Source organism: Mastigoproctus giganteus, chromosome 1 (genome assembly GCF_048544385.1).
Source record: "Mastigoproctus giganteus isolate SK-2022 chromosome 1, ASM4854438v1, whole genome shotgun sequence".
Lineage (NCBI taxonomy): Eukaryota > Metazoa > Arthropoda > Arachnida > Uropygi > Thelyphonidae > Mastigoproctus > Mastigoproctus giganteus.
In genome coordinates this window covers 37037646-37051708 of record NC_143575.1, presented here as the reverse complement: position 1 = coordinate 37051708, position 14063 = coordinate 37037646, and the positions used below count along the sequence as shown (strand labels likewise).

Sequence of the window (14063 nt, the reverse complement as noted above, 5' to 3'; positions counted from 1 at the left end):
TGTTCCTGAAACTGCTATGATCTTTCCTCATACCTGCTCTTCCCTCATCACCAGCCACTGTCACAACTAAATGAACACCTAACTGGACATCTTCCTCATAGGAATGATGGCACTGAACTGACAGCAATTCAACTCACCCACTTCCCATTGTACCTACCCAACTTTGCAGACCTCCCTTGTTCTACAAGCTGTCTTCCTTTCCCTGGCCTTCGGTGGGCTCCCAGACCAGGGACGATTCCTACTTCTCCCTTCCCACCTCTTCTTTCTGCTGGAGGATGCCTTCTTTCCTCATCACCCTCCTTTTGCCTACTTTGACTCCACCACTTGTACTATCTCTCCCCCCTTTTATATTTATGTATTATTATTTTTATTTGGTCTCTGTCCAGAAAGCCTAGACGACCCTGGCAGAGATCAGCCAGAGTATGAGGGCAGCGTGGCTCACCTCCCAGTGGTGGCAGGCAATGTAGGGTCTCACTACGGGCCCTGAAGCAAAGTAGCCAGAGACACAACAGAACATAACACAATACTGCATAAACCAGACACTACACTTTTTTCTGGCTTATGCAGTAGTTCTGCATTCCATCACAGAGTACATATGACATATGTGAGAAACCACAGGTGGCACCTAACCCTAAATACTATGCCACTATCTTATTTGTTAGGTTAAAAAATAAATTTAAAAAAGGTTGAGTTTTAGATTCAGTGGTCACTTCAATATATTTAAACTAAAAATTTATTTATTTAAATCTGGTCAATATTAAGTATTTTAAGGATATATACCAACACCTATCTAGACTGATAATTACAGGAGAAGACAGGACAAATACAAGAGAAAGAAACAGTTTGTACAATAATATTATGATTAAATGAATACAGCATATAGCAATTGGGAATAGTATTTGTTGTAATGAATACAAGTAGATCACTAAAAAAAAATCTTTTTCAAAAAAAAAAAAAGAAAAAAAAGAAAGCCCAACGCATTTGTGTTGAAACTTCCATTAGTCTGTGAGATCTAATTGAATGAAAACTAGTTTCTAATCTACCTAAAATTGCAAGTCGTATATAAAAACTGACTGACCTAAGCTAGTCCTTGTAGTTAGTTTTTGCAGTGCAATCTTTTAAATAATAAAAAAAAATTAAGACATTTCATTATTTTAAATTAATTTTAAAGAAATATTTTAAAAAATATTTTTTTTTTATAAAAAATATATAGCAAACACAGCAGCGTGTGCCCAGCAATTTTTTGCTTCATTAAGTGATGTCATTCATTCATAGGGAATATTCTAACAAGGAAAAATTTCTGATTAAATTTTTTGCTTTTAAGTTTCTCTGACAAGAAAATTTTTATCCAATTCCCTTTCCTGAAAGAGTATGGGATCAAAAAAAATTTCCCAATGATCAAAGTATGAATGGCAAAATTGGAAATTGAATTTTGACACAGAATCAAAATACATAAAGTAAATAGTAAATTTATATTTTTCTTTCACATGCGCAGGAAAATCTTTATCAACTGACCAAAAAATCCCCTCTTTTTTAGACTTGCTGCAGCTTCGTTTTTATACATTAACTTTTTTTTCTTTTTTTTTAATTCTTTATTTTCTTTAGGTGAACTGGAGTATCGTTTACTTAAAGGCTTTAAATTCCTCCTTAGGGGTAGACCTCATGAAACTTGCTTTTCTCACCCACTCATAGCCTCCATCTTCAACACCCATTTCCTTCCAACTTTGAACCAAAAGTTTTTGGTTTCCCTCTCTCCTCAATACACATCCAGCTCAATTTAGTCTGATCCTTACTAACCAATCCAACACATCAGCAACTCCTAATCTGTCTGTGGATGTACGTTATCCCCACCAACCATAACATTAGCATTCTCATCACATCTCACCTTTCTTTTTCAACATCAAGGTTTCTGCCCCATATAGCAAAACTAGCCTCATCATAGTCTTAGATCTTCATCTTTAACATTGTAAGCATTCTTTTATCACACAACACCCACTAACTCACTATTTCATCCAAGCACTTCAACTCTTAAATCTCCAGAAGAATGCAGTCCCATTCTACATAGCTTTCAGATGTTTAAGCTTATCTGCTCTGTCTGCTTGACATTCAATCTACATCTATCCCACATTTCCAAACATTTAACCCAACTTGAAAGGTGTATTATCTATAAAAATATTAGTGAGTTTAACATATCCATTGTCAAGAAGTTGCTTGTCATGATGTAAAAAAAATTAGTCTGGGCTCATATAGCTTTCAAATAATTCAGTACTTTCAAACCTTATATCATATTGCATGTGTGTGTGTGGTTTAGGTCACACACAAACAAACAGTAATAGGTTGTGTTCATACTATTATTAAATTATTAAACTAAATTGTTTTTTTCTTTATGCGGTATTTATAAACCTGAAATTTTTAGTTAAAAATGAGGAAACTCCCAATAAAAATTATGAATTATTACAAGAAACTTATGGAAAGTCTACAATATTAAAGAGATAAGTTTGAGTGTTTCAAATGATTTTCTGAAGGATAAAAAAAAACATCCATGATGATTCCAGTCTGGCTGCCCAAAAATGTTGAAAATGTGAGGAAATTTGTTTATACTGATTGAAGCATGAGAATCAGAATGATAACAGAAGTAATTGAGGACAGATAAACAGAATGTTTGTTTTAAATATCAGCCTTGATATGAAGATCTGTGCAAAGATAGTATCTATATATTGTTATTTGGTTTTTAGGAGCATTAGCAACTAAGGCCATATTGCTCCGGGATATGCGGTGGTCATTCCCTGAATGACCTTTCCGCATCCTCCGTATTTGGTGGTGACGGGCTCGAACCCCGGTCTAATCAAGAAGCGTATGCTACGCACTGCTGCTCCTTCCCACCTGGCTACGGAGGCGCCAAGATAGTATCTAAATACTTGACTTGCAACGAATAAATGAGGTGGAAAAAAACAAAAAAAAAAAAAAAAAAAACTTTAATATGATTCCAAATGAAAAAGCGGAGCAAACAGCAATGAGTTCTTCAAGACTTAAAAAGGATTGGCAAATCAAAATTCAAGACCATGTTCATTTTCTTTGATAAAAAATACAAAAGTATTGTCCATTCAGAAATTGTTCCCCAAGGCCAATGTCAATTAGACATTTTACTTTTGGGCTTTAGAGCATTTGATGAATGGTGTTGCACCAAAGGGATAAACTGGTGACACAAGTGGGTATTACATTGTAATGTGCCAAACCCACACTTATCAATGTGAAAATTTGATGGGGGGGAGAAAAAGGCTCCTTCAGATGGAAGAGCCACCCTCACACTAATTTTAAATTTAATCATACATACACTAATTTTGCTTCATCTAACATCCTATTCCCGAGTATCAAAATTTCATAGAAAGGGACACAATATGGATCTTTGTAGAAGTTCAATATATACAGAAGGCACAAAATTCATACCAGTGATTGAGTCTGTTTCCAATCACAGAAGAAGAGAATGCCCTCATACAGAGTTGCACAAGGAAACTACTTTGTAAACATAACATAATTAAAAATTTAATTTTAAGTTACTCAAAGTAATTCCTGGAACTTTCTAGCTGCATTACATAAGTATACATAAGATGGCCTTTTCATTTGTAAAAGTTTGTCAAGGGGGGGTTATTGCTGGTTTTCTTTTTTTTTTTTTTTTTTGTTTGAGATGGCAATTACCCAAAAACCTTTGCCTATCAGAATGTCTAAATTTATACCAATTTCAAAGTGGTCACAAACCAAGCCTGATGATAAAATTCTTATCAAAATACTAGTAAATTCCTCTGAACTGTGGTTGTGCCAAAGCTTGCTCGCTCTCTCTCGCTTTTTTTTTTTTTTTTTTTTAATCCCCTGTCAATGACCATAATGGGACATATGCCACAACTGTTGTTAATCTGGTATATCAATAAAGATTATCACATCACTGAGAGAACAGCTAGTTTTACAAAACTGACACTAAGTCATGCATAATATATGTTCATGTTTCTCACCTCTAAACATGGCATTTTGAACTACAGCACATCCACAACCTCTCCTGGCTAATGCAGTGGTCATTACTGATATACTTCTACACTGCATAGAGGTAGCAGGGGTTGGAATCTTCTCAAAAAGGAAGCATTTATTATTATGATTTTTTCTTACACCAAGTTGGTCAAATGGTTCCCCTTTGGAAGAGGTTCACATCCAGCAAATAGGTAACATAGAACACACAATTTATAGGTACAATACAATGATGCTTCATAGACTTAGTTGCTTTGGTGCAAAAAAAGAAATAACATCTCCACAGACTCAAGACATCGCTAATGGAACTACTAAGAGAATATCTCCAAATGTGTAAAGTCCATTGTGGCTAAAAGTAATATATTGCTTAATGACATTATCCCTCTATTCAGAACCAAATGACAACAGTGATTTAGTAGTCTATAATAAAACATTCAGCATAAACACCTGAAGAAGAGAAAATGGTTTTCTTTTTTATCAGTTAGGGGAAAGGCAGACAACCTTTTGCACTGTGAGTTAATTCAAAAATAAACAAGTTCTTGAGACAGATTTTTGAGAAGTAAATCTCTATTTTAAAATATATTTTTTTTATTATTAAAAACACATTAGGAGGTACATAAAAAATTGAAGTAAACCTAAAAACTAAATCAGGCAATTAATTAATGAGATTTCTGGTACTGGAAATCTGTTTTAGTTGTAAAAATTTTATAAGCAAATATAACATGTACTTAATATAATTTAACAATATGATTTATTATGATACTTAGGTTTTTATAGGTATGATAACAATCACAATGCAATACTAAAGGAAATGCAAGAACAGCATAATGCAGCTGGTCGGCAGAGCATGTGCTATAACATAGGTTTTCAAGCTGGGCTCTGCACGAACTTACTAGGATTCCATGAGAGAGAGATAGAGAGAGAGAGAGAGACAGAGTGTGTGTGTGTGTGTGTGTGTGTGTGTGTGTGTGTGTGTGTGTGTGTGTGTGTGTGTGTGTGTGTAAAACAGGAAAATGTGCTATTAAGGGCTTTACAGCATAAGAGCAACTAAAGGCCATAATGCACAAAACAAAAAGTTTATAAGTAACAGCTCAACATAAAATCAAGGGTATAGATAAGCATTAGCATAGGCACATGATGTTATTTGTTATTTGGTTTTTTTTAGGAGCATTAGCAACTAAGGCCATATTGCTCCAGGATATGCGGTGGTCATTCCCTGACCTTTCTGCATCCTCCATATTTGGTGGTGACGGGCTCGAACCCCGGTCTAATCAAGAAGTGTGTGCTACTCACTGTTGCTCCTTCCCACCTGGCTAAAGAAGGCGCCGGCACATGATGCAAGAGAAAGCAAGCTTATATAGCATCAGCCAAAAAAAAAAAAAAAAAAACCCGCCCTTATTTCACATATCCACTCGCTCCAAATGTTTGTTAAGTTCTGCCTTGAATCTATGTAAGCTATCAACTTCTAAGACAGATGGAAGTTTGTTCCAGCAATCAACCACCGCTGGCTAAAGGCAAACTTCCACACATTTAGCCTACAACTGTCTTTCCTCAATTTGAATTTATGCCCTCTCAGGTGATTATTCTGAGCAAGAGGAAGAATCCCACCAGCATTGAGCATGCTCAAACCATTCAAGACTTTATACACCTCAATCAGATCACCTTGCACGTGCCTAGTCTCCAGACACTGTAATTTGCAAAACTTAAGCATTTCTTTGTAAGAGCAACCCTTTGTTCCATTCACTCATCTTGTTGCCCTTCTCTGTACTCATTCCAACAGCTCTACATCCTTCTTAAAATGCAGCCTCCAGACCTATATACAGTACTCAAGGTGTGGCCTGACCATTGACTTATACAAGGGGATAATCACCTCCTTATCCCTGCTAGAAAAATTCCTGTATATCATTGACAAGACACCATGAGCTACTCTTGCAGCCTATCTGCACTGCTAAGAAAACTTCATATCTGCCTGCACAATTACCCCCAGGTCCTTTTCATTCTCTACCACTGTCAGTGTAGTACCACAGAGTTGATACGTTACTCTAGGATTATTGCTTCCCATACGTAGTACTTTACATTTGTCAAATGTTAAACTTCATTTGCCACCTCTCAGACCAACTGCTCAACTTTTCTAGATCCTGTTGCAGCAGTGTACTGTCATTAACAACACTGCCAACCTTTGTATCGTCTGCAAACTTGGACATTAAGCCTGATATACCATTATTTATAAATACAGAAAACAACAATGGACTAAACACTGAACCCTGAGGGACTCCACTAATAACATTTGTCCACGAAGAGCAGTGTCCATTGATTACCACTCTGTCTTCTCCCACTCAACATTCCCTTTATCCATAGAAACAATTTGCCTCCAATACCACACTGCTCCAATTTGTGCAGCAGTCTTCCAGGCCTCCGTAGCCGAGTGGGCAGGAGCGGGAGTGCAGTAGCACACGCTCTTTGAGTAGACCGGGGTTCAAGCCCCTGACTGCTGAATACGGTCGATCTGCCAACCCGCACTGGACCAGCGCGGCAGATTATGGTCCATTTCCCTCAGCATGAATTGTTGAGGAGGCTTCCATCCTGCAGTGGGTTGATAATGGCTGCACTTTACTTTTTTTTTTTTACTTCCATATGCAACAGTATCAAAGGCTTTTCTAAGATCCAAAAATATGATATCAAAGTTATTCTTTGCATCCAGTTCCTTTGTGACTACATCATAGTATCCAATCAAATTAGTCAGACAAGACTTCCCCTTAACAAACCCATGCTGTGTCAGAGCCATAACTGAAGTCTTGTCTAAATGATGCTGCAATGCTTCTTTAACCAGTGCCTCCATTAATTTCCGTGGAACAGAAGTCAAACTAACAGGTCTGTAATTACCTGTGTCTCCCTTTTAGCATTTAGCATTAGTAGAGGCATTTGATGCAAGAAAGCAAGCTTATGCAGCATCAGCCAAAAAAAAAAAAAACCCACTTCCACTTCACCCCTCTGTTCGTTCAAAATACCTGTCCAGCTGAGCCTTAAACTTATTTAGGCTATCAACCTCCACCACAAGGGATGGAAGTCTGTTCCACCAACCAACCACCCGCTGGCTAAAGGCAAATTTCCGCACGTCTATCCTACATCTGTCTTTCCTCAATTTGAATTTATGCCCTCTCAGGTGATTTTTCTGAGCTAGAGGAAGAATCCCATCAGCATTGAGCATGCTTAAACCATTCAAGGCTTTATACACCTCTATCAGATCACCTCGCTGGTGCCTAGTCTCCAGACACTGTAATTTGCAAAACTTAAGCCTTTCTTCGTAAGAGCACCCCTTTGTTCCATTCACTAATCTTGTTGCCCTTCTCTGTACTCGTTCCAGCAGCTCTACATCCTTCTTGAAATGAGGTCTCCAGACCTGTATACAGTACTCTAGGTGTGGCCTGACCATCGCCTTATACAATGGAATAATCACCTCCTTATCCCTGCTGGAAAAATTCCTGTATATCATTGACAATACTCCATGAGCTACTCTTGCACCCGTCTGCACTGCTCAGAGAACTTCATATCTGCCTGCACAACCACCCCCAAGTCCCTTTCATTCTCTACCACTGTCAGTGTAGTACCACAGAGTTGATACGTTGCTCTGGGGTTGCTGTTTCCCATGTGTAGTACTTTACATTTATCAATGTTAAACTTCATTTGCCACCTCAGCCCATCTGCTCAACCTTTCCAGATCCTGTTGCAGCAGCATAGTGTCAGTAGTGTCCTTGACAACCCTGCCAACCTTTGTATCGTCTGCAAACTTGGACATTAAGCCCGATATACCATCATCAATATCATTTATAAATACAGAAAACAATAATGGACCCAACACTGAGCCCTGAGGGACTCCACTAATAACATCAGTCCACGATGAGCAGTGTCCATTGATTATGGCAGTGTCCACGATGAGCAGTGTCCATTGCTTCTTTAACCAGTGCCTCCATTAATTTCCGTGGAACAGAAGTCAAACTAACAGGTCTGTAATTACCTGTGTCTCCCTTTGATCCTCCTTTGTGGATTGGGGTCACATTTGCACATCTCCAGTCCATGGGTACCTCCCCTGAGTCCAGGGAAGTTCTCATAATTATGTATAAGGGTTTGCTTACTTCCTTTGCCGCCTCCTTTAATATAACTGGATAGATTCCATCCACCCCAGGTGCATTTGTGTTTATCTTCAATTTTCCCTCCACTTTACTCTCAGTTATTACAAGATTATCTAGCTTACTGCCAGAGGTGAATACACCTCTGGCATTCCCCACCCTGAATAACTTCTCATGTGTGAATGTTGATACAAAATGTTCATTCAGTTTGTTAGCTACCTGAGCAGGATCATCAACAGTTGAACCATCGATATCAAGTGGACCAATCTGATTCATCCCATTCCTTCTAGAGTTTACATAAGTAAAGAACTCTTTGCTGTTTTTCTTTGCATCCTTTGCCAAAGATTTCTCATAATCTGCCTTCACCTGCCTAACCTCCTTTGTAACTTGGTTACAAACCAGCTTACATCTAACATAGGCTTCTGTGTCACATGTTAATTTATATGTATCCCATGCATTTTTCTTCTCTGTCACATGTCTAATTAGTTCATCTGACATCCATTTAGGCTTAAATCTTGAACAATATTTCTTTGTTGGTATGAAAAGCCTGGTGACTTCCAAGATTAATTCTTTGAATGCTTCCCATTTTGAATTTGCTGTTGGTAATATCATCAGTTGGTTCCACCGTATAGAATTTAAATACTGTCTCAGACCACCGTAGTCACCTTTACAAAAACAAAAACCCTTCCCTTTACCCTTGATGGTAGGTACCTCTTTGAATAAATCCCACTTCAGCACAGTGTGATCACTGCCACCTAGTGGTTCCTTTATCTGCAGATTCTTGATGCATGAAGAATCACTACTGATAATCAGATCAAGAGAATTACTCCATCTAGTTGCCTGCTGAACATGCTGCTGTAGAGAAAAAAAAAAAAAAAAAAAAAACCTTCCAATAAATTCACAAAAGCTTTGCTAAAGTGAGTGAACAACCCATAAATTCCAGTCAATATCTGGGAAATTAAAATCGCCCATTATAAGAGACTAATTTACTAGCCCACTACTTCTCTGCACAATTGCTCATTATACTCATCAGATTCATTAGGCCTATAACATACCTATTCTCAATTTTCCTTTCCCAGTGCTTATGTCACACCAAACAGACTCAACATTGCATTGTCCACCAACAACAACTGGATGCACCTCCTTAGATTTTATGTTTCTTAACTAACAGCATAACCCCTCCTCCCCTGTCTATCCTTTCTGTACACATTGTACTCCCCAAATTCCAGTTCTTCACTTCTTATGTCTGTGTGACACCATGTTTCTGATATCCCAACAATATCTGCCTTCGATGTCTTGATTAGCACTTTAAGCTCACTGAATTTATTAACTTTACTCCTAGCATTGGTGTACATGCAAGTATACATGCACCTGTTCCTATTCTTAGTTACCCTAACACAGCCCATGTATTTACTTGTTCCACTATGACTCCCAGCAGTCCTGGAAATTCCCATTGCCTTGCTTTCCAGGTTGCTGCCCAACTGTATTTCAACAGAAGTAGTGGAAGAATCACTTTTACCTCTGCCAGCGGCTACTGTTAATCTATTAGTCTGCGTATCTCCTCCCAAGCTAGCAGTTTTCCGACCCACCTAACTCTGCCTCGATAGCATCAGCAAATATTCTTGCACCCTTTCTATTTAAGTGTATCCATCCCTTGTCCTGTTCAATCTATCCTTTTTGCACAATATGTTCCCCGTTTCCCTGACAATAGAGTCACCTACAACAACTAGTTCCTTTGGGACCAGTGCATTCTGCCCTGGGGATTGCCACTGTTTTGCATGATGTTCAACTGCAAGCTCTGGCATTGATGTGGGCAGCTGAGAGCTTGATGGGCCCCTCAATATAAATCCTTCAAGGGCATCCACCCTGTCCTTCAAGCTCTCATATAAGCCCATAACAATGCCGAGTTGGCACCTGATTTCCTTGCACTCCTTGCATCATGCACACACAAAGACATTTCCCTTGGCAATATCATGTCCCATTCCTGATTGCTCCACAAATATCAAACAAGCAGTGCATTTCAATAGACTGTGATTCAGAGGACAACCGCCCCCCACCACCAGTTCTCCCCTGAGCCATAGCACTTCCACCAGTTTGAGCCTTTTGCTTTGCTGCTCTGGTCTGAGTCATGATTTCTATTTAAGTTCAATAAAATTTCAATACAAAATATAACCCTAAATCTATATCCCCAATGCAGTTATAACACTATGTATTTTGGTATTGAATATTATCTCCAATTTACGTTATGTGAGTTTCTTATCCCCTGTCAACTTATATGTATTAATTTATGATGTTATAATAACTAGGTCGCTATATTTATTTAGTTAAAAAAGTACAATTCAATTGACAATGAAATTTAATAAGATTAATAAATTTTATTGATTAACTGATACTACTATACTCCATCTTATAACAATGGCAGCAAGTTACAAATGGTTAATCTATGGACACGAGGTATTATTAAATTTCTAAATCACGCTATCTAAATTCAAAATAAACCACGGAGCTTGGCTAGGTCTATCAGCTACTTAGAAAATAATTTAATCTAACAATGTCAATAAAGCGGCTAAGTATAATTAAAAACTTTTCGATCGCGGGAGCTGCAAAACCTGTCCACACGTAGATTTGATACCCTTACCAATACTAAGTAATAACTTACAAAATCTGTCTAAATTCAATTTAAACTAAAGTATTGTTACTAGGAATATAAAGCAACTCTAAAAAATAAATTAATATTCCAATTTAAGTCAATAAAAAAGCAAAAACTTCTCTATTTGCTGGAGCCGTAAAAATTTCGCCTGTTCACATGTACTCTCGCACCCACAGTCCACAGGAAATAGTACCAAATCTTATTATAGCAGAAGATAAATTTCATGAAGGTTGATACCAAGTCAAAGCTAAAACTGTCATTCAGGTTTTGTTTCATAGTAAGATCACTTTGTGCTGTTTCTCAATGAAAATTGAGTGCCTAACTTGGTTGTATAGAGGACAGTCAATGATATATCAGGCTATAGTAAGCTGTGTATGACAGTGAGTGAAGACTGGTGAGTCAGGTAGTAGGGGGGAGAAGGAGAGGAGAGATGGTTGATTTTTATAATCCATTTTTTTATGTTTGTCTTTTAACAAAAGAGGTACAAATAAAAAAAAAAAATTGAAGTGTTTGAGATACACCAACAATATTTTAATATAGGTTAAAAAATAGATTCTGAACAGTCTAAAAAGCAGTGGTTTTTTAAGTGTGCTCTTTTGAACTCTGGCTGTGCAAAGGGATCCCACACATTCTGCAAAAGCTCAATTTTTCATTCAGCTTTTAATCTGCATACATATTATTATTTTTAATTGACTTAATTATTACTGTTTTTAAAGACACTATGGCTCAATATAGTTTTAGATTTGTACAGGGTTCTGCAGCTTAAAAAAAAAAAAAAAAAGCATTGCACTTTGAGATGCCATTATTTAAAAAAAATAAAAATTCTATACTCCAATACCACATAGTAGAGTGGGAGTAGTATTGGAGTATAGAATTTCAGACACTCATTTTAGAAGTTCAGATGGCCTGCCTCCCTTAACTAAAACCACTCGTGCACACCTTCTCGATAGCACAAGCCCTGTTATGCCACTTTGGTGGCAACGAACGTCTAGAGTTGTTTTCTTCAAGATGCCTGGTCAGTGTAAAGAGGAAAAGACCAAACCCTCCAGCACATGACAACACGACAAAACAAATGGCCCTCAGTCCCCAGTGGCTTTCACTTCCCCTCTTACAGCAATGAAAGGATCACAGCAAAAGCAGAGGGTGCTAAGAATCTCTGGGTACAACCAGGCTGCTGTGCACGGATTGGCATGTTACAGTTTTTTTTTTTTTTTTTTTTTGATTTGGTAGTTGTTGGCGCATCGGCTTCTGTGGCCATATTGCACCTCCCAAGGTTTTTGCAGTACTCTGATCCAAGCCCGAGGCGGGAATCGAACCCGCGACCTTTGGGTTGCCGGGCAGGTACTTTACCCACTCGGCTAGCCCGGTCGGCGGCATGTTACAGTGCAAGATTGCTCATCAGTGAAGGTAGGATATTAGAGCTGGAAAAGGAATTAGAAAATGTGAACTGGAATATCATCGGCTTGGCTGAAACAAGAAGAAATGAATTGCTTATAAGTTTATCAAGTGGAAACTTCCTGTACACCAATGGAAACAGCAAAAAGAGCAAAGGTGGAGTTGGCTTTCTGGTCCATAAAGATATAAAAAACAACATTTTGTAATTCAAAATGTACATCACCAAGGGTGTCAAGACTACTACTCAGGATTTCTAAGAGGTACAGCCTAAGGGTTATAATGATATATGCACCAACATTGAACCGTGATGAAGAGGTTGAAGGTACACTGAAATTGAGACTTCTAGATAAACAGAAAACTCACTACATCATTATTATGGGGGACTTCAATGCTAAGATTGGAAAGAAACAAAACAGTGCAGAAAGGGAAACTATAGGAAATTTTGGAATTGGTGAAAGAAATGAAAGACTTGTGGAATTTGCAGAATCTCAAGGAATGTCAGTAATGAACACTTATTTCAAGAAAAGGGTGAACAGAAAGTGGAATCATGGAAAAGCCCAAATGAATTAACAATTAATGAAATTGACTTTATCCCCACTAAGAGAAGATATATTGTGCACGATGCTACTGCTCTGTGTGTGTGTGTGTGTGTGTGTGTGTGTGTGTGTGTGTGTGTGTGTGTGTGTGTGTGTGTGTGCGCAAGCATCCCATTTCCTCTCCCAGCAGACGGTTTAAGATGATGCCAACTGCAGGAAAGATGACAACTATCTTTTAGAATGTGCAGGGGGAGTCATTTTGGTCCAACAGTGTGATGACCAATTCATCCAACAATGTGATGACCAATGTTGCAGCATATCAGGCTACGTTGACCAGCCTGAAGACTACTATTTGCTGAAAGATCTGGATTGCTGTCAAAAGGAAGTGCTGCTGTTATATGATTATAAATCACTGTCCTGTAAAATAGGAATTTGTCCTTTAAAATAAGAATTACATTTAGCCAAAGTACACCACTGAATTTATTGCAAATTAAACAACCAATCTTCATGATTTATGAGTAATATCAACAATAGAGAAAAACAAGCAACAAAATTCAAAGAAGTTATGGTATTAGAATTTCAATTCGTATAATTTTATTTGTTAGAAATTTAATTATTAAACACTTTCATATATATACAGCCACTCCGACTTATGTAAGGGTTGCGTTCCACGAAACTCTACATGTCGAATTTTACGTAAGTAAGAATTTCCCTAAATGCTTATGCAGCACTCGCAACTATGCTTGCTGAATTTGATTGAAACAAAAAAGAAATGTTCGACGAACATGTAAATAGAATTATTTATTCAATTTATTTTATCTTATGCACAGGAAAAATTACAAAGTGTACAAAATTACAAAAACAGAGAGGAGACATACATAACGTCAGCAAGTTTTACCTTTCGACAGCAGCCTGCAACTGTACAATTCTTGAAACTGATTTCTACCACCATTGCATTATCTAGCTCTTACACCAAAAATCATCCCCATCATCTCCAAGTATCAAGTCTTGCTATGGCCATATACATATAATTTGCAGTACTAATTTTTCTTATTTCTATTGTTTAAAAATTGCATTTCTATATTTTCCAACACAACTGGAATGTAAATACCCCCCCCCCACATGATTCTTGTAGTCCTATCAAGACAACCTGGAAAGCAACCTGAAGGGGATTACAAGTTCACCTAAGGAACCCCCACGGGACATGTAATATCAACAATATGGGCTGCACTGAGACTAAGAGCACAAACAGACACATACTTTATAGTCAAATAGTAAATAAACCTGAAATAAAAAAAGTAAAGTGCAGCCATTATCAACCCACTGCAGGATGGAAGC

The 14063-nt window shown here is 37.7% G+C and overlaps 1 protein-coding gene across 1 annotated transcript in view; it reads right to left on the bottom strand.

Annotated features, from left to right (window-relative positions):
- LOC150090709 (26S proteasome regulatory subunit 8) overlaps window positions 1-14063 on the bottom strand; it is a 122879-nt gene that overhangs the window by 99903 nt on the left and 8913 nt on the right. The window lies entirely within an intron of this gene.